This window comes from Lissotriton helveticus, chromosome 6, assembly GCF_964261635.1.
Source record: "Lissotriton helveticus chromosome 6, aLisHel1.1, whole genome shotgun sequence".
NCBI lineage: Eukaryota > Metazoa > Chordata > Amphibia > Caudata > Salamandridae > Lissotriton > Lissotriton helveticus.
This window is the reverse complement of record NC_136067.1, coordinates 303,701,373-303,722,019: the sequence shown is the minus strand read 5'-3', so window position 1 is coordinate 303,722,019 and position 20,647 is coordinate 303,701,373.

Below are 20,647 nucleotides of genomic sequence, written 5' to 3'. Positions count from 1 at the left end.
CGACGACATCCGTACGCTACTGGACAACGGAGAAACAGTTGCCCTCATCCTACTTGACCTCTCAGCTGCCTTCGACACAGTCTGTCATAGCACCCTCATACAACGCCTCAACAACATCGGAATACAAGGAAAAGCCTTAGACTGGATCATATCGTTCCTCGCCGGAAGAACCCAGAGAGTCCGCCTCCCCCCATACAAATCAGAGACCACCAAAGTCATTTGTGGTGTACCACAAGGATCATCACTTAGCCCCACCCTCTTCAACATTTACATGAGTCCCCTCGCATCAATCGCGCAACAACACAACCTCAACATCATTTCCTACGCAGACGACACCCAGTTGATCCTCTCCCTCACCAAAGACCCAAATACCGCCAAATCCAATCTACACGAAGGAATGAAAGAAGTAGCCGAATTGATGAAGAACAGCCGTTTAAATCTGAACTCGGACAAAACGGTCCTCATCTTAGGATCATCCCCCTCGGCCTGGGACGACTCATGGTGGCCACCGGCCCTGGGTACAGCACCCATACCTACAGATCACGCACATAACCTGGGCTTCATCCTAGACTCCTCCCTTTCGATGACCAGACAAGTCAACGCCGTCTCATCTTCATGCTTCAACATCCTACGCATGCTCAAAAAAATCTTCCGCTGGATCCCCACCGAAACAAGAAAGACAGTCACCCATGCACTGGTCACTAGCCGTCTGGATTATGGAAATTCCCTTTACGCCGGGTCCACAGCCAAACTTCAGAAAAAACTCCAACGCATCCAAAACGCATCTGCCAGACTCATACTGGACATTCCCCGTCAAGCCCACATTTCCGGTCACCTGAAGGAACTCCACTGGCTCCCCGTCAACAAGAGAATAACGTTCCGTCTCCTTACCCACGCACACAAAGCCCTCTACGACCTAGGACCTGAATGCCTCAACACACGATTGTCCTTCTACACACCTACCCGCCAACTGCGATCATCCAATCAAGCCCTTGCCGCAATTCCGCGCATCCACAGATCCACTATGGGAGGAAAATCCTTCTCCTACTTAGCGGCCAAGACCTGGAATTCTCTCCCCACTCACCTCCGACTTACACAGAACCACCTCTCCTTCAGAAAGCAACTAAAAACCTGGCTATTCGATAAATAATGCACCCACCCTCCTTCAAGCGCCTTGAGACCCTCTGGGTGAGTAGTGCGCTATACAAATACTTGAACTTGTACTTGAACTTATGGCGTCTCCTAATCATTACAAGGTCTGCACTTGGAATGTGAGGGGTCTGGGTTCGGTACATAAGAGTGCTACCCGTCAGGCATTGCAGCGCCGGCTTGACGCTGGAGCAGGGAGCCGATGATGTTACGATACGACTAACTGGTGACATGACAACAGCCGTAAAACCAGTCTGTTGTGTGAGGCATCCCTAGTTCCGACAAGGGATACCCTTCCCTGCTGCATTAAGGCACGCTAACGCCTCGCACACGAGGGTGAGAGGAAGACAGCGCACCACACTACGCCATCACCTATCTCAGGGGAACTGTGTGCAATCTATTGTTGCTCAGCTTCCGGGACATGCACACTGGACCCCTTTAAATATTGTCCCCCTCAACGTCCCTCCCTGTTGTTGACTGCCTTCGGTACATAAGAGACACAGAGTGCTAGCTCAACTGAATAGGCGACAGGTCCACATAGCGTATCTCCAAGAGACGCATCTGAATGGGGCGGAGGGCGCTAAGATGTTACGGAAATGGAAAGGCCAGCTATACACCACAGCGTTTTCTGCGTTCTCCCGGGGGGGCGGCCATATGGATTAGAGACACTGTCCCATTTAAACCAACAGAATCGAGGGTCGACAAGGAGGGCCGATATGTGTTCACAAAGGGGATGCTAAATGGTACATGCATAGTGCTAGGCAGTATTTATGCCCCTAACTCGGACCAATCGAAGTTCTTTGAAGATGTCAGCAGAGTGTTGTCGGATTGGGCGGGACATGAATGGGTTGTTGGTGGTGATTGCAATGCGGTATTGGACCTCATGTTGGACAGGTCACACCCCCCACTACACGCGGCAGAAAGCAGGAAACAGGCCATAGCATTAGCACAGTAAGCGGATGGTTGGGAGCTAGATGATGCTTGGAGGGTGCTTAACGCGTCCAATAGGGAATACACATTGTACTCCCCGCCACACAAATTACACATTAGAATTGACCGTATCTTCTGTTCCAGGACACTGACGGCCTCCATTGCATCAGTGCAACACATGGGTAATACACTGTCGGATCACAACCCGGTGGAACTATCATTACAATGGGGGAGACTGCCCACTCCGATACCGACATGGCGACTGTCCCCGGCTCTTTTAGAGGACTTAGTTTTCAGATCCACACTGCTGGACGCTAGCACAAACTACTTTAATGAGAACACCAGCACGGCCAGCTCCAGGCAGATCAAATGGGACGCCTTTAAGGCAACCATACGTGGGGTGGCGATGGGCACGAAAGTGGGCGTTAAACACCTGGTGCTGGAAAAACTACGGGCAGGGGAGGGCAGTCTAGCGATGCTTGAAAACGAAGCTGCAGGCACGGACGGCACTCTCACACAACTCCAAGAGGCCCATATACATCACGCGGAACTCTTGGAAGAGTTAAGAGTGATAGACTATAGGGAATACACCACCAGGCAGCACACACAAGCAGATAGAGCGGGCACGCTTTTGGCACGCTTGACGCGCGACGCCCCGGAAGGCGCTCCTATAATGGAGGTGAACAACGGTGCTGGACGTTATATTGCTGTTTCTAAACGATGTCAGTAGCCCGCCGCAACCACTGCCGACGATCTTTAGCGACTTCCAAGAGCTTTCTGGCCTCATGATCAATGAAGCGAAATCGTATGGGTTCGGATTTCATGGATCAATGGTGGAGTTGCACATCCAGTTTACGCCATACCGCTTCCAGGTGGCGCCCACGACCTTCAAATATTTGGGCATCCAGGTCTATCGACAAACACAGGACCTGTTGGACGGTAATCTAGGCAAGGCTCTGAACACCTTGAAGACTCAAGTACAGTTCTGGAACACTCTGCTCTTACCGGTCCCAGGCAGAGTTGCAATCTCCAAAATGGTGGTACTGCCGAGACTGATCTATTTTTTTACGAACTTACCGATCCTGGTGCCCATGCCCTTTTTCAAAACACTAAACACGCTATTGACGGAACTGGTATGGGGGAAAGGTAGACGGCGTATAAGCCTGTCCAAACTGCAGCTTCCTATGGACAGAGGCGGTATGGGAGTGCCTGACCTGATTGCCTACAGCTGTGCGTGCCAACTCCAGTGGTTGGCGTACTGGCTGGCGGGTCGCAATCTCCAAGAATTGAACATGTCGGAGGCAGACAGGAGTCGGGGTGAACTACACCGGTTACTGCTTCCAAAGGCCAGGGTGCCTGTGTCGGCCCCGCCCCTACTTAAATTAGCACTTGCGCACTTGAAAAGGGCGGTCAGTTATACGAACAGGCGATCATCATACGCACCCTCGATCCCGTTACTGGGCATCCCACTGGGGTCTGGCACGTTAACAGAACGCAAACTGCGACCCTGGCACGATGCTGGAGTTGTGCAAATTGGGGATTTCTTCTCGGAAGGCAGGCTCTTGACGAACGCAGACTTCACCCGCCTACACAAGACACCGAGGGCGTTATTTATACAACAAGCGCAAGTTGCACATTACATAGCCACACACTGGGCGAGGGACGGGACGGAGCCGGACACGAATACGCGGATCACTATGCAATACCTCATGGGGACGGGTAGCAACCTGATGAAATGGCTGACTAACGGCATCCGAACCAACAAGGCTCTTTCGCTACAACCCCTTAAGTTGCGCTGGGAAGGTGATATAGGAAGGGCTCTCAGCGACAAGGAGTGGGAAAAGACTCTGAAACTGCCGAAGAAAGTATCGCGTAACCCTAAATTCAAGTTCATCCAGCTCATGATTGTACATAGAGCTTACTTGACCCCCCACAGGATACATGCAATGTTCCCAGATGCGGCCAACACCTGCCCAAGATGCCATCAAGAAGACGCGGGCCTCTTACACATGTTTTGGGACTGCCCTAAGCTGGGATATTACTGGGGGACGATTCACCGGATTCTAAACGGGATAGCGCCCGGCAGGCCTTACACATTTGCATCATACAACATATTGGGGTTATGTCACAAGGAGAAGAGGAGGAGTGTGGCTACCAGATTTGTGGATCTGGCACTATTGTTAGCTAGGAGGGTGATAGCGATGAAATGGAAGTCTGCTAGACCACCAGAGGTAGAGACTTGGAGTGGGGAAGTGTTGAGATGGGGTAAGGCAGAGGGGCAGGAGCTACTCAGAGAAGAACGTAGAGGCCTTAGAAAGAATCCAATTTCCTTAGATTGGAGCGCGCTATTAGTGGAGTTTGAAATGGATATTCAGGACCACATCGAGTAAATGCACACTTAGATGGCCGTAGAGAGGGGCGGTACGACTCATGCACCAAGAGACACACACAAGTGCTATGGACTGGAAGGCATACCCTTGGGGCAAGATGCAGACCTTGATAGCCTAGTATGCTGCTTGTTTATATGTCAAAGTAAGAGACCGAGTGACCCGACAGTCATTCATTGTGAAAATATGTTCGAGTCAATGCCAGTTTTAGGAATACTCTGTGTAACAAGTAAGTGCTGGGGAGGGGAGGGAGGGGGGAGTTCAGGAGTTGTACTATTTCACACGAAAACGGAAAATTGAAATGTTGGTTATATACTGCCATGGACACCGCAATCGAGTTATGATGCAACTGATCACTATAATATGCTTTGTACCGGTGACTTTCTGTTATCAATAAAGATATTTTCAAAAAAATAACACGCTAACAGGGCGATATAATCCAGCGATAGACGGCAATAAATAGAAAATCGCTAAGCGCGTTTAGCGTTTATTTATCGCCGTCCTTGTAAATATGCCCCAAGAGTCATCCAAATGACCAACACAGAGATCCGTAAGAGGTGGTCCGACCTGAGGTCCCGTATGAAGGAAAATGTGACTAGCAGTATGGCAATGGGATGTAGAACAGCCGGAGAACCCTCAAAACACCTCCCTCCAACTCCCATGGAGATACTCATTGAGGGGACCCTGGAACCCAAGAGTGTAGCTGACATTGACACCTCCAATCCAGCAGGCACCAGCCAAGGTATGTCATCTTCCCTTCACCTACCTAACATAACATATTGTTAGCTGATCCATATATCATACATCACAACATAAATAACTCCATTGAGGTGCTTGACCTATCCAGGCAATGCATTATGAGAGTTGTAGCACACATCAGTTGTTTGCTGGACTGTATTCTGGCAACCACATCAAACATATGTATACAACATAAACATCTCACAAACACATGAAGTAGAGTCAAAACAATATTGTGCCCAACCATTAACCATTTATTTACACAAATTATATGCATGCATTTCCACAGATCACAGCATGGATGTGTCAGGGACCATGGCAGCGGAAAGGGCTACTGACAGTAATGTGGTCAGTGAGGACCCAAAACTACCTTCCCCTCTGCTCATCTCCCTCAAGTCCAACTGGCAGGAGCGCCACCAGCCCATTATTGCCAGAGTTTGAGGACAACTTTGAAGGACATACTTGGAGCAGGGGCCCCACAACATCGGAGATCAGGACATAGAGAATGTGCAGAGGTCAAACCTCAGCAGTCCATCCAGAGACCGTGTCAGAGACATGTTGGATACTCATCCTGTGTATGGTGACATGGAGAGGTCAATCATCTCCACACAGCGCCTGAAGACAAAACAGATACGCACTGTCAGCAGGCATCTGCAATGTATGTCTAAGTCGCTGCAGTATCTGGAGAAAGGGCAGGACAGGTGACTAGCAGTAATGGAGAGGAAGCATCTTGCACAGAGACAGAGGGACAGGCAGTACCTGGCAAGGTTTGAATCTTTCACCTGGTCCATCAACCGCCTGCAAGTCCCAACAACAACGCTGGCAATGCGCACTCTGAATATTCAGACTGACTGATATGGGGCACTGCTGTTAGGACATTGAATGTGGACTAGTGCAAGTGACAAAAGCCCTACAGAACATCCAGACCCACAACCACTGCATCCCCAACATCCCGGCCCCCTTGAGAGCGGAGAGCCCTAGAGCCTCAGTGGTACATCCCTTCTGAAGGAATGCAGCACGAGGTGTTAATGCCGCCACACTTCTGGCAATTACATGTTGACAGTCCCACAGCCCAGTTACAAAGCAACGAACCCCAGAGGCTGAAAAAAGTGACTCATTGTACACTCAGCGGAATGAGTCACCTTTGTTTTGTTTGCCATTTTTTACTTTGTTGTTATACTTATAACAATATAACATCCACAAGGATGCAGTTGATCCTTGCTTGCAACAATTTTGGAGCTACCTGAATAAAAGGTGGTCACCCAGTTATGCACCAAGCATTACCTTCATGTGTGATATCTAATTTTTAGATTTTGTTAAATCTCTTACCTCAGAAATAGTTGTTGGTGATCTCTGTGTATCATGCACATCCATCTGCTGCATGTGTGCCCTCGTACAACTTACACATGCATATAGATCTTTTTACAAATGTCAAATGCAAACTTTTTGCAATTTCCACATCGTTTTTTTACACTCCCGAGAGGCTGTATTGATCAGAACGTGTTCAAATTAGTTAATCAATTTATGTAAAAGGAGTTTGATGCCACAATGTTGACTGACAAAATACCCTCCTGCATCAATATCTCAGTATAGCGTGCAAGATGATATTTTGTCACTCGATATTGTGACATCTAACCCATAAATCTCTGCAGCCTCATCAAGGTAAGCAGAGTAAATGTGTGTGTGGGTGGGTGTGTATAAGTATACAATATCATCTTTAGGATAAGAGATGAAGTGCTAATTTGTAAAAGAAATGCCTTTAATGAGTGTAAAAACGATGCAATTGCAAAAAGTTTACATTTGACATTTGTAGAAGAATCTATATGCACGTGCAAGTCAAACTTACATGCGTAAAAAGCATTGCGTCTCGGACGGAATGTGTTTTCGTGTCAGATGTATGAAGATAGCCTTTTGCGATTCCCTGATTGCGAATCACAAGGATTTAGATTAGGAAATCGCAAAATGGAATGTCTGAAGGTGTATAGTACACCTTTTGCGATTCCTAGGAGGTCGCAAATGACGTACCTCATGAATATTAATTAGGTAGGTCGCAATTTGCGACCCCCTAGGAATCGCAAAAATCATAGGGATGGTGGCCTGCTGGTCCCATTCTTGGGATCAGCAGACCAGCATGTCCTTGTTTGCTTTTAAATAAAGCAATCTTTTTTTTTTTTTGTAAAGCAACCCGTTTTCCTTAAAGGAAAACAAGATGCATTACAAAAAGAAAAATGAAAAGTTTTTTTAAGAGCAGGCAGGGGTCCGTGGGACCCCTGCCTGCTCTTAAAAATGGTTTTACAAACATTCACAAAGCGAATGGGTTACCACCTACGTGAAGCAGGTGTTAAAATGCGAATATTTTGAGACCGCAATTACGGTCACAAAACATTCATACATACCGTTGCGATTCAGAATTAGGAAGGGAAGCTCTAAACACACCCTTTCTAATACCGAATCGCAACCCCGTTTTGCATTTCAGTAACAGGTTACTGAATCGCAAAATTGTGTTTGCTAAATCGGAAAAGCAATTTTTCCATTTGCAAACGGGCAGATTGTGCTAATTTGCCCGTGTGTGAACGCAAAAAGGCTTGATGTCTGGCCCTTAGGGCCATATGTATCATAGATCCGTTTTGCGAATTCCAAATAGCGATTTTTAAGGAATCGCTATTTAGAATTCGCAAAACGGTATGTATGTACAAAATCGCTTTTTTATAGCGATTCCTTACCATTCCTAATTTGCGATTAGCAAATTGCTAATCACAAATTACCCATTCATTTCTATGGGCCAGGAGGCCCATAGGAATGAAGGGGCAATTTGCGATTAGCAATTTGCTAATCGCAAATTAGGAATTTTTTCAAGGGTGCAGGGGTGTCTCAAGAACACCCTGCTGCACCCCTGAAAATGACATTTGGGGGCATATGGCGCACATATGAGCGTCATATGGCACCTTTGTTTTTTTTGAAAAAAGCTTTTTTTAAAGAATTCGCAACTTACCACCAACTAGGAGTTGTTGGTAATTTGCGATTCCTTATGGGCATTTTTTGAATATTTTTTCTTTGATACATTGCATTTAAGGAATCGCAAAATTTGCGATTCCTTAAGTGCAATCGCAAAATAAGGAATAGCAAATTTTGCGATTCCTTATTTTGCATCAAACATGTTACATACATACCATTTTGCTAATTAGCATTCGCAAAGGCCGAAATTCGCAGAATGCTAATTAGCTTGATACATATGGCCCTTAGCCTTTTATGTAGGTGTCAATGAGTAACATCACACATTTCGTTTTTTCATTCCTACTTTCCGTTACTTATTTTCTAGAATTGTGTGATGTGTGATTATTTTAAATCTGTTTCTTTTTAAATTAATACTGCAAGCCGAAGGTTCTGGTAGCGAAAGAGCTTAAAAAAGCAGAGATTCCACGAATCTAATTTAATTTTAAATGCCGCAGGTCTTAAAACATATATATTTTTATAACATTTACGTATTTGCTCCATAGTTATAAGTTCCAATATGTTATTATCGCGAAGCATGGGTGTGAAAGTGACCTTCTCAGATTTGTGGCTACGTGCCAAAGGCATACTCAAGCTGCCGGAAAAAAAAAGTTAAGTTTCATCATAGGACCAAACATGTGAATGTTTTGCAAAACACTTTTGTTGTCCTCTGCTTCAAATTGTACATATGTGTTATAGAAATTTGTAAAAACCAACTCCCTAGTGTACTGTCCCAATTAAATGTTCTCACCGGACTTCCCATCACACCCTGCTTTGATTGTACAATTAAGTTTCAACTGGACCCCACCCATCATACTGCAGGTTGGGCATCGACACCTTTGATACTCCTCCAAGCAAAGGTTTCTAAAGGAAGCATCTTCTAGTCCTTGATGATAGGTCTGCTATATGTCAAGTGCCTAAAAATAGAACTACAGCAAGCCTCTTGTGCTTACGTAGTATCATTTCACCTCTAGTCTATCTGTCTCCACATCTCCAGGGCTGCACTTGTGAGAGCCGCAGTCATGTGGCATGAGCAGTCAACAGACATCATGCCAGACATTTCTGGCAAACTGGATTCTCAGATTTTCTCACGCTTGAGTCAATATTTGTAAGCACATTTCATAAAACAATCACGTGAAATACCTTCCACATTACTTAATATTAAAGTTGTTTAAATATTTTCGGCACTGTTAGTCATGGGAAAATCAAAAAATATATATCACACAAAGGAGCCAAGTACAGGTTGGGCCTGATGACAGCAATATTCACGTATAGTAAGTAAGTACATAGCAGGATTTTATTTTTATAATTGAATTTGAGCTGAGCTACATGAAATGCTCAGAATAATATCTTGCAATAAATAGGGAACACAATCCTGATTTGTAAACCTTCAAGACTGACAAATAAAGGAGTAGTGTATGTAGTAGGTCCACGAACATCTCAGAGCCTGTGCCGTGTTAACCACTTTCCTTTGTTCTTTGATGTTTCCCTGCATTTATGTTTTTTTGACATAGTTTGCCATAAATGAATCCATATGGGCTCGTTAAGTTAAGATCTGGTGCATTTTAGGGACTCCCTTGGTGTGCTCAGAAAACCTTCATCGGTTCCCCTCACTTTTGGTTCTCAGGGTTTCTCTCGTCATCTTCGCAAGCCAAGAGTGGTGGTAGTTGATAGCAGCTCATGGGCTGTCTAGATGCATTCAGGGGATTGTTAATCAGTCACCTCACATCATGAGGCATAGGGTCGATGAAGACCCCATAGTGTGTGTATTTTGTTAATAATTGTAACATTTACAAACATAACTTGTAATCACCACTGGTATTCCTTCTCAAACATTAACATATACTCATTGCAGGGGCTGGTCATATCTGTTTGCCAATATTTAGCTTGATGTAAAAAAGAAGTGTGCAAGATGGAGGATGAGTGCTACCTAGAGAGGAAAATCACATCCCTCACCTCTTCCTGCCGTCTGCTGGTGTGCATTCTGTCCCAGAAGCCTCCTTTAGTAGGGAAACTATCCCTGGCATTTAGAGGTACACCAGACACTAGTTGGCAAATTGGATCGTCTGGCTTAGGCACTATGCTGTTGGTGTATCCAGAGTGTGGAGCCTCAGGCTGCCCACTTCCTCGTGGATAGGATTAAGTCTGAAGTTCCTGCTGAACTGCCTTACTGCTGAGGCCATGTCTGCATGGAAGAATCAGACCCAAAAGAGAACTGACTCAGCTCCTTGAAGGCTGCTCTGTAGCATCCAGAAGAGACAGTAAGTGGGCCACAGAAGAAACACAGTTGGTGGGTGCTGGTATTTGTGAACACCTGGTAATGCCTTAAGCCCCAGTACCAGAGATGGAGATGGTCTACCTGAGCGATCAACTGCTATATGTGCATTAAAGATGAGTGGTGACTATTTGTGTGAGCACTACCCTCCCTACACTAACATTTATAATTTTCCCTGCTACTTCGATATTGCTGATTGTGGTGCCTAACCAGCTACCCTCCTTGTCTAACTTGAGTACAGTGTACTATTCGGCTTGTAAGCATGTCTTCTTCCGACCTCCCCTCACTGGTGACCGCTGACAACCACAAACTGTGAGACATTGTCTATTTCTTTACAGAGACTATTGTCACTGAGGCTGCCTTTGTATTTGCTTTGCTTGTGGTGTTTAGTTGTTTGCGAAGCTTTATGGTTGTGAACTTAAATAAATTCTAAAGATAAACAAAGTTGCCCAATTTAGCAGGGAAATTACTTTCCTCCATTTAACTCCTGCATTTTTTAAAGCTTTGTAAACATTAAATGTTGATAACCTCTGTTTTTGACTCCTTCTTAGTTTTAGTTTTGAGTCTCTCCATTCCAGGTGCGTTTCAAAGTTCATCAACATTATGTTAAGCAATGTGTATTGTGTGCATTCTATTTTCTGGCTACTATTATACTGTAAAAATGTGTTATGTATCTGTTATTTGGGTAAACGTCCTGAGTAACACGCAACCTTGGCTATAAGTTCATAATGTTTTGCATCTTTGATAATTCTGTTGACTTGTGGTTAGACACACTTCAAATATTGCACCTGAGATAGGTTTTAGCATCTGCTATGCTATTCTTATTTGTATACCGCGCTAATCATTCATGAGGGTATCCAGGTGCTTTGCAGGTGGAGAGGCATTCGTTTCCTAGGAGAGAATTATTCAAAGAGCCAGATCTTCAGCTTATTGTGGAACTTGAAAAGCTATGAAGAGGCTCTGATGGGCTGTAGGAGGTTGTTCCATGCCTTGGGGAAGATATACAATGGCAGGGATCTTGCGGTTGTGCGGTATGTGTAAGAGTGAGAGTCCGGCTGAGCAGAGTGGTATGGGAGGTATGTCTCAATGTATACAGTTTTTGAGCTAGGCCAGGCCAATGTTGTGCAGTGCTTTGTAGGTGTGAGTGAGCAGTTTGAACTGAGTTTGTTAGTGTATGGGGAGCCAGTGGAGTTGTCTGAGATGTGGGGTGATGTGGGTTCAGTGAGGTAAGTGGAGGATGAGCCTTGCTGCTGCATTTTGGATGGTTTTGAGCCTGTTCAGGAGTCTCTTGGTGATTCTTGCATAGGGTGACTTGCCATAGTCCAACCTGCTGGTGATTAGGACCTGTGTGACTAGTTTTTTTGTGTGTTTCCTGAAGCCATTTGAAAATCTTGTGAAGCATTTTCAGGATGTGGAAGAAGGTGGAGGTGACTGTGTTGACTTGGACTGACATCTCCAGTTGGCTCTCTAGGATGATTCTGAGATTTCTAGCATGAGTGGCGGGAGTCAGGGTGAAGCCGAGGTCAATAGGCCCCCAGGTGGAGTCCCACGCCAATGTTTTTCTTCTGAAGATCACAATTTCTGTCTTGTCTCTGTTCAGTTTGAGGCAGTTAGACTTCATCCATGTGGTGATAGTAGCCAGGCACGTGGTGCAGTTGGCTTTGGTGGTAAGAATCTTGTCCGACAGGGGGAGTATGCTGTCCGCGTAGGAGGGTATGTTGATGTTGTTGGATCCATTGAGGTCCACTAGAAAGATCATGTTGATGTTGAATAATGTGGGTCTCAGGGATGATAATTGGGGGACTCCACGCATAAGGTAATGAGCAAATGCATTTGAGGGTGGGTCCTTGAATGACTTTATGTGCGGGCTTTTGATCCGGTGGGGTGGGAGTCCATGTTAAAGACTGCTGAGAGGTTGATGAGTATGAGGGCTGCGGTGTCTCCACAGTCTAGTATCATCCTGATGTCGCCTGTTGCAGTGATGAGGGTTGTCTTGGGGCTGTGGTTGGGTTGAAAGCCTGTTTGCTTGGCATCTAGGAGCTGGTGTTCTTTGAGATGGTGGCCAAATTGTCTGTTGATTGCTTTCTCTTTTTTTTTAAAGATTTTTATTGATGTTAACAGGATGACAGAAAAAACAAAAAGAAAAGATATCAACAGAAATTCATAAATAGTTACAAAAATAAAAACCAGCTGAATTAAATGTGTTATAAACAGGTTAGTTATGATATGTAATCACAGTGGTTAGAGTTACTATTACAGTTTTAAAGCATGAGGGTTTAACATTTAAACAATATAGAAATAAAATAAAGTTCTAATTTTGGTCTATGAAGCTACCCCAAATTCTATCGAATTTAATCAATGAGCGTGTTCCCCTAAGGTTAGCTAAAGCTAGCTCCATAGCGTGTACCTCTGTTACCAATGTCCACCACTTCCAGACCGTCGGGGGATCTGAATCAATCCAGGCCCTAGCTAAAGTTAATTTAGCACATGAGAAAAGTATAGTCGTTAGGGGAGATAGTGAGGATGTGGATAGATTAAGATCTATCAAGACCGAGGCGGCCGTGATGGTGGGAAGCGGGATATTTTTTAGTCTAAGGACACTCAGTATGTCATCCCAAAAGCTCTTGAGTTTGGGGCAAGAGTACAAGATATGAACTAAATTAGCTGCTACAGTCGAACATTTAGGACATTTGGTACGACTGCTAAAGGTAGGGTTCGGAGACCATCTAGCAATTCTTTCAGGTGTGTAGTAGAGCATACAGGTCGTTCTATATTGTTGTAGCCTGAGGCTAGATGAGCGTACCAGTTTGTTGATATTAATAAAAGAGTTCTCTATCTGCTTAGGCGTAATATTTAGATTTAGTTGGGTGCTCCATTTCGTAGCCAATTTATCATTGTCATTTATTTTGAATGTGCTAAGTATTCGATAGGATTCGCTAATGATTGATTTATTCTTGTTTGTATAAAGACATGTCCATATATCACATTCAGAAACATTTTGTATCTTTTTCTTATTGATCAAATAATCATGAATTTGCATATGTTTAAATCTTGAAATTTCTGGTAAATCATATATTTGTTTGAGCGTGTTAAATTCTAAGAACCCCTGCGCGCCATATAAATCCGCTAAAGTATTAATCCCAAGAGATGCCCAGCTATAAATGATGGAATCTGTGAATATAGCCGGGAGACCTGGATTGCCCCACAATGGTAATTTTGGGTGGAAAAAGGTTGTTTTACAGAATTTTAATATATTTTCCCATATTTTAACGATATCTCTAGCAGTCTTGAATCTTACCCTTTTATAGTAATTCGGGTCATTGATTCTGAACAGAAAAAATAGTGAGTCTTGTTTTAACATAAAATAGTGAAAAAAAAGAGTTCTACCTCCATGCAATAAAGAGCGTATGCGTGTAATAAACGAGGACCAAAAATATAATTTAAAGTCTGGAGCGTTCAACCCTCCCTTATTTGTATTGATTGCTTTCTCTATGATTTTGTCTGAAAAAGGTAAGGGGGAGATCAGCCTATAGTTTGCTCAGTGGGTAGGCTTAGCCTAGGGTTTCTTTAGTTGTGCATTGGGCATCTTATGTTTCCATTTGTCCAGGAACTTCTTTGTGGTGATGGAGTTGTTTATGATGCGGATGAGGACTTTGCTGATAGGGGAGGCTCCTAGGTTGTAGATGAGGTTGGGGCTCAACATTAGGTGAGTATGTGCCTCAGATTGGATGGTCCCTATGATGTTGACTGTTTCCTCTGCAGTGAGAATTTTCAAGGGGTTAATGTGTCTCCGAGTTTGCTGGTGAGTAAGCTGAGGGTGAGGATGTTGGCATCTGCTTGAGGGTCAAAATTGTTATAGACGACTTTGATCTTGTTGAAGAAGTCCAAGAGTTTGCTACACAGTTTATGTGAGGGGGTGATGTTGTTTGTGGTGGAGGTTAGGTAATGTGATGTTTTTGACAGTCAAGAAGATGTATTTGCTGCTTTTGGAGCTGTTATGCTTCTGGTTGGCATTCTACTCGTGATCGTGGGGAGCAAGGATTTTATTCTCATAGTGAGTATAAAATGCACTAAATTAGTTATTTTATTTTACTCCCACAAGCCAATTGGAGGATTTGCTTTCTATAATTGCGGTCTGCTATGTATTACTGCGGAGATTGTCACTGTGTACAGCAATGGACCTCATTAATTAATTGTCTTAAACGTTTTGGTGTTTTCCCTATTCTCTCTATCTAATTTGATTCGAAACATTTCTTTTTTTTTGTTTAATAAAGTTTTATTGAAAATATTTGCAAATAAAACAGAGTACATGCCATGAAATGGAAACATTATGAACAAGAATAGGGAGATACAATCAGGCATAATAGTATGCGATTAAATATATCAAAAAGGGATATGCAGGGGGTGGGGCAGGATAAGATAGAAGGAGAGAAAGGAGGAAGGAAAGAAAGGAAAGAAAGAAGAGAAAGGAGAAAAGAAGAAGAAGAGAGAAGAGAAGAGGAAAAGGCGGATAAGACTCAGTGGGCTAGAGTAGTAGAGGAAAGATAGGAAACAAAGGGGAGCCATAGAAGATCAGATTTTATTTTTTGAGGGATGGAGGAAGAGGAGACAGTAGCAATCCTATGTTCATCACAAATAAAGTTCCACCACATGGATAATGATAATTTAGAATTATCTTTCCATGACAATAGAATGACCTTAAAAGCTAGAGCAATAAAAAGGTCAAACAATCTAGATTCAGATGAGGCTATATCTATATCAGGCGATAAGGATCCTAGAAAAACATGTATAAAAGATATAGCATTGTTAAACTTAAAAATTGACATGCAAACCTTCCAAACTGAATTCCAAAGGGAAGAAACAGCAGCACATTCATATAATAAATGGATTAATGTTCCTGAAGCATTAGAACAAGACCAACATAAGGGAGAGGAATTAGGAGAAAATTTACAAATGCTAACGGGAGTAATAACCGCTCTATAATAGACAAAATATAGAGATTGAGTTACACGTGCAGCTGCAGAAACTTTAAATAACTTGGACCAAATTTTCTCCCACATATTAATAGAAAAAGAAACAGATAAATCATTTTCCCAAGTAACTTCAACATTAGATTTAGGACGAATTTGAGCATCAGATAGCAATATGTTATAAACAAGAGCAGCCTTAGGTCTGTGGGTAGAGGATAAAGGATTTAAAGGGGACGGAGGTGTTTCAGCCGGAAATTCAGTTGGAAGTGAGAAAGTAGCTAAGTAGGATTGGATAGCTGTAGCAATACTAGTGTATTCACCAAAAAGAGCATCAGGAAGTTGGTAACGCAGTTGCAAATCTTGGAAGGGAACAATATTGAAATTATGGAGGAATTGATAAACAAAAGATACATTCTTCTCCTTCTAATATTTGTAGTAAAAAGATTTACCCTTATATTTGAGAAATTTATTATACCAAATAATGGAAGATAAAAAACATTGCAAGGGGTTTACATCTTTAGAAAAGGTATTAGAAATGAGAGTTTGCGAATATTTCAAAATGGGGTATTGAGATATAAAGGAACAGTTGGACATAAAAGCAACATGTTTAAAAGGAAAATCCTTCAAAAGTGAACGTTCAAAAAGAACCCATTTGGGGACTGGCATGGTTAGAAAATCATAAGCTAGTGAAAACGATTGTTTAAGCAGAAAAGCTGAATGGTAAGCTTTAAAATGAGGGAATCGGACACCATCTTCAGTTTTAGGATGAGTAAGTTTTAGCAAGGCAATACGAGGGTGTTTATTATTCCAAGGGAATTTTGTACATATAGAGTTTATGCGGGGAAAAATACACATTGGGAATGTTGATGGGAAGCATAGAGACTGTATACAACACATGGGGGTAATCATCATTTTAATAGTGTCCAGCCTGCCCCACCAGGAAAGAAAAAGTGGGGACCACAGGAGAAGAAGTGCTTGTAGTTTCTGAATCAAATTATTAAAGGTAAATTTGAGAGTGTCAGTAAGGGTTGAAGAAAACCAAATACCCAAATATTTAATTTTGGAAGGGCACCAAGTAAATCCAGTATCACTAAACATGAATTGGGAGCAAACAGAGTTTAAGGGCAGAACTTCAGTTTTGGATAAATTGAGTTTATAGCCAGAGATAGAGGACTAAAGTTGGACTTCATTCATAAAATGTGGCAACGAATCAACAGGATTGGACATGTAAACTAAGATATCATCCGCATATGCAGAAATTTTTGTGTCAACAGAGGAAAATTTAAAGCCAGTAATCATGTTATTATCACGGATACGCTCCAGGAAAGGTTCAAGGCATAGAATAAATAATAAGGGAGAGAGGGGGCACCCTTGCCTTGTACCAAGGGATAAAGAAAAGTATTTGGAAAACTGATTGTTGACAAAAATACTGGCACGGGGACAGGAATATAATAATTTAACATAGGAAATAAAAGTGGGTCCAAAACCAAACCATTGGAGGGTCTGAAACATAAATTTCCAATTGATTCGGTCAAATGCCTTTTCTGCATCTAAAGAAAGAGCGGTAAGGGGATCTTTATATTTCTTACTAAGGTAAATAATGTTAGCAAACATACGTGCATTGTCCGATGCTAGCCTACCCTTTACAAAACCAACTTGATCTGTTTTAATCAAAAGGGGGATAATGTTATCAAGGCGGGAAGCGAGGATCTTGACAAAAATTTTACAATCGTAATTAATTAGGGAGATAGGGCGGAAATTTTTACAATGAGAGTGATCCTTATTTGGTTTGGGGATAATAATGATTAACTCGTCCATGAAGGACCCTGAAGCCTTAGCTTGAGCAATAAAGGAATTAAAGAGTTGTGAAAGTTTAGGGGCAAAAATCGAGGAGAAAGTAGAATAAAATTCGACAGGGAGGCCATCAGGACCAGGGGCTTTAGATCTTTTCAAAGCATGAATGGCAGAAATTACTTCTTGAAGAGTAATATCTTTTTCTAAGGTAGCAAATTCGTCAGGAAGGGTTGGAGGGGAAGGGAGACCTGAGAAAAAATAATCAAGGTTCTGAGTAGAGGGGAAAGTGTCATCTGTGTAAAGGGATCGATAATAGGCATGAAAGACATCTGCAATATCCTCATCAGATGACACTAATTTGTTGGTGGATTCATTAAGAATAAGGCCAATGGTTTTACGTTCAGATTTAATTTTCAGATAATTAGCCAACATCTTGCCTGCTTTATTTTGACCCCCGTGATACTTAGATTTTATTTTAAGTAAAATGTTACAGGCTTCAATAGTTGCCAGTTTATTGAGTTCTGTTTTTGCAGCAATGAGGGTATGAAGGGCAGTGGGATCTTTAGAGGTAAAATAAGTGTGTTCTAGTTGTTTAATAGTTTGTAATTGAGCCTCATATTTAGCTTTAGCAACTCTTTTATTCTTTGAGACAAAAGATATGACAAAGGCACAGAAGGCAGCTTTGAAAGCATCCCATGTATTGGGAATAGATGTATCCGAGGGAACATTAAAAGTAAAAAATTCAGTAATGAAGGTAGTGACATTTTTGATAAAAAGTGGGTCAGATAAAAGGAATGTATTGAATTTCCAACGGCTAAATTTCAAGGAGGTAAGTGTAAAATTAAGTGTGGCAAAAACAGGTACGTGATCTGATATAAAAATGGAGCCAATTTCCGATTTCTGAATAGAGGGGAGCAAGGATTTATTGACCAAAATGTAATCTATTCTAGATCTGGTATGATGAATGTTGGAGAAAAAAGTATATTCAAAAGAATCAGGGTTACACGTTCTCCATACATCATAAAATGGACGAGAGGCAATGGCCGATTGGAATGATTTGTGAGTTTTGTCAGGCTGGAATTTACATTTGGATAGTCTATCAGAGTAAGGATCCAACCATTGGTTAAAATCCCCGGCCACAACAATGTTAAGGCAATCAGTAGAGGATAGGAGAATTTTAATATCCGACCAAAATTTGGGATCAGGGCGAACATGGCCATAGATATTCAATAAAACTAACGTCTTGTTCTGTACTACAATCTTAGCCATCACCCATCGCCCCATCGTCATCATGGTCAGTAGAAATAATTTGAACTGACAAAGCTTTGTGGAATAATATAGCGACACCACCTTTCTTATTAGAAGCAGGGGAAAAAACAACTTGACCCACCCAATGTCGTTTTAACTTTAACAACTCCACATCAGTACAATGAGTCTCTTGTAGAAATGCAATTTGAGATTGAAGTTTAGATAAGTGGGACAATAGCTTTTGACGTTTGACAGGGTTTCCAAGACCACGGACGTTCCAACGAGACAAGATTACACATGATGAAGGGTTGGAGAGACGCAAAACAAATGAAGGGGAGACACTGCAGGCGGGAGACTACAAAATAAAACACAGCAAACAAAAATGTTGGAAAAGGGCAAATCCACATAAGGAACTACATAAGTATGACATGTGAACTTCGACAAAGGCATTCATATCAATAAAGAAGAAATAGAAGACCAAAGTGACCAAGAAGAGAGAATAAAGGGTGAAGGAAAGAGAGAAAGAGATGAAAAGAGCATGGAGAAAATAGGAAAGGATAGGGGAAGAAACAGATCAGGGCAGCAAAGCCAGATCTGTAAAAGAACGAAAATACAATGAAGATGGAGCATGGTGACAGACGGCAAGGCAGACCACTGGCATAGCAAAAAGAGAGAGAAGAAATATAACATACACAAAAAGAAGGAAAGAGCAACTCAAGTAGAAGTAAGCCAGGATTGAAAGTTATATAGGACGGAATACAGCAAACAACATAATTGAAAAGAAGGAATGGTTAGTGAAACATTAGGAAGATGTCTAAGTAGAGATGGGGAAAGAAAAAACACAAGAGAGAGAGAAAAAGAAAAAGAAAACACTTAAACGCTTGTATCCATTCCGGTGGAAGGAAAGCTTTGTAGGAATAACTTTAGTTTTACAGGATCATCAAAAGTACGTGAGCGCCCATCATGAGTAACCTTTCAGAGGCAAGGATGTAGGATGCCATACTGAAGATGAAGATGTCTCATTTGAGGTCATAACTCCAGGAACTCCTTACGTCGAGCATTCGTTGCATTAGAAACATCCTGTGAGATGAAGATGTTATGTCCCGACCAAGTAAGGTGACGTTTAAGCTTTGCAGCTTTCAGGACAGACATGAGTTCGGTGAATTCTAGGAAGAGCATGATGATGCCTCTAGGTCTAGCAGAATTAGTAGCAGGTCGACCCAATCAGTGTGCCTTTTGAATATTTAGAGGAGTAGAAGAGGGCGATAGACTTAGGAGCTCTGGTAGAATTTTTTGTAGGAAAACAACCATATCAGGCCCCTCAACATTCTCCGGCAGTCCATAAAGGCGTAGGTTATTTCTACGATTTCTATTTTCAAGGTCTTCTGTGTGTAATTTCAGTCTGTGAATTTCCTGCTCTAGCATCGGTATTTTAGTAGAGACATCCTGAATATTACTGACGCGTTGTTCTAGTTCCAGCACCTTACTCTCCATAGTGATCCATCTCTCCCTCATTTGCTTCAATTTCTCATTAGTTGAAGACATAAAAGGTTGAAGACCACGTACTTCATCCAGAATTGAATCCAAGACTGGGTTGGGAGAAGCGTGGATTGGGGAAGGAGGATCATTTTTCTGTCTCTTTGGCTTGGTACCGGTAACAGATGTTCGAACTGAGTGAGAATCATTAGCCATCGTAAATGGTGAGGAAAATGCACCAAAACCAGAGAATAAGGTGTAGCAACACAAGAGTATCCAAAATAGAGTAATATTTAATAGGGTTGCACTGCCAAAAGAAAGGAAAACATGTGCTCAGCGGCTAAAAAAAGAAGCGGCCGCACACATTCCCAATCGGAGAGGAGTGGGCATCCGAATAAAGGGAGACGGAAATAATCCAGCACAGTCCATCAAATGAGGAGGAGAGCCTACAATAAAAGCAGCACAGTAGGAGGAAAGAGCAATGAGCATGGCCGACTGGAGATAATGTAGAAGGAAGCAGGAGGCATCAAAATATAGGTAAAAGAGTCCAGGTAGACTGTGGTTAAAAACCGGAGGTGAGGAGAGAAAAGGGCGCAAAAAGCAATAGACTGCAAGAGGAGTAGCGGGGACAACGCACCTCTCAGGAAAACAATGGCATGAAAATAAAATTGAGCATCAATAAAATAGCG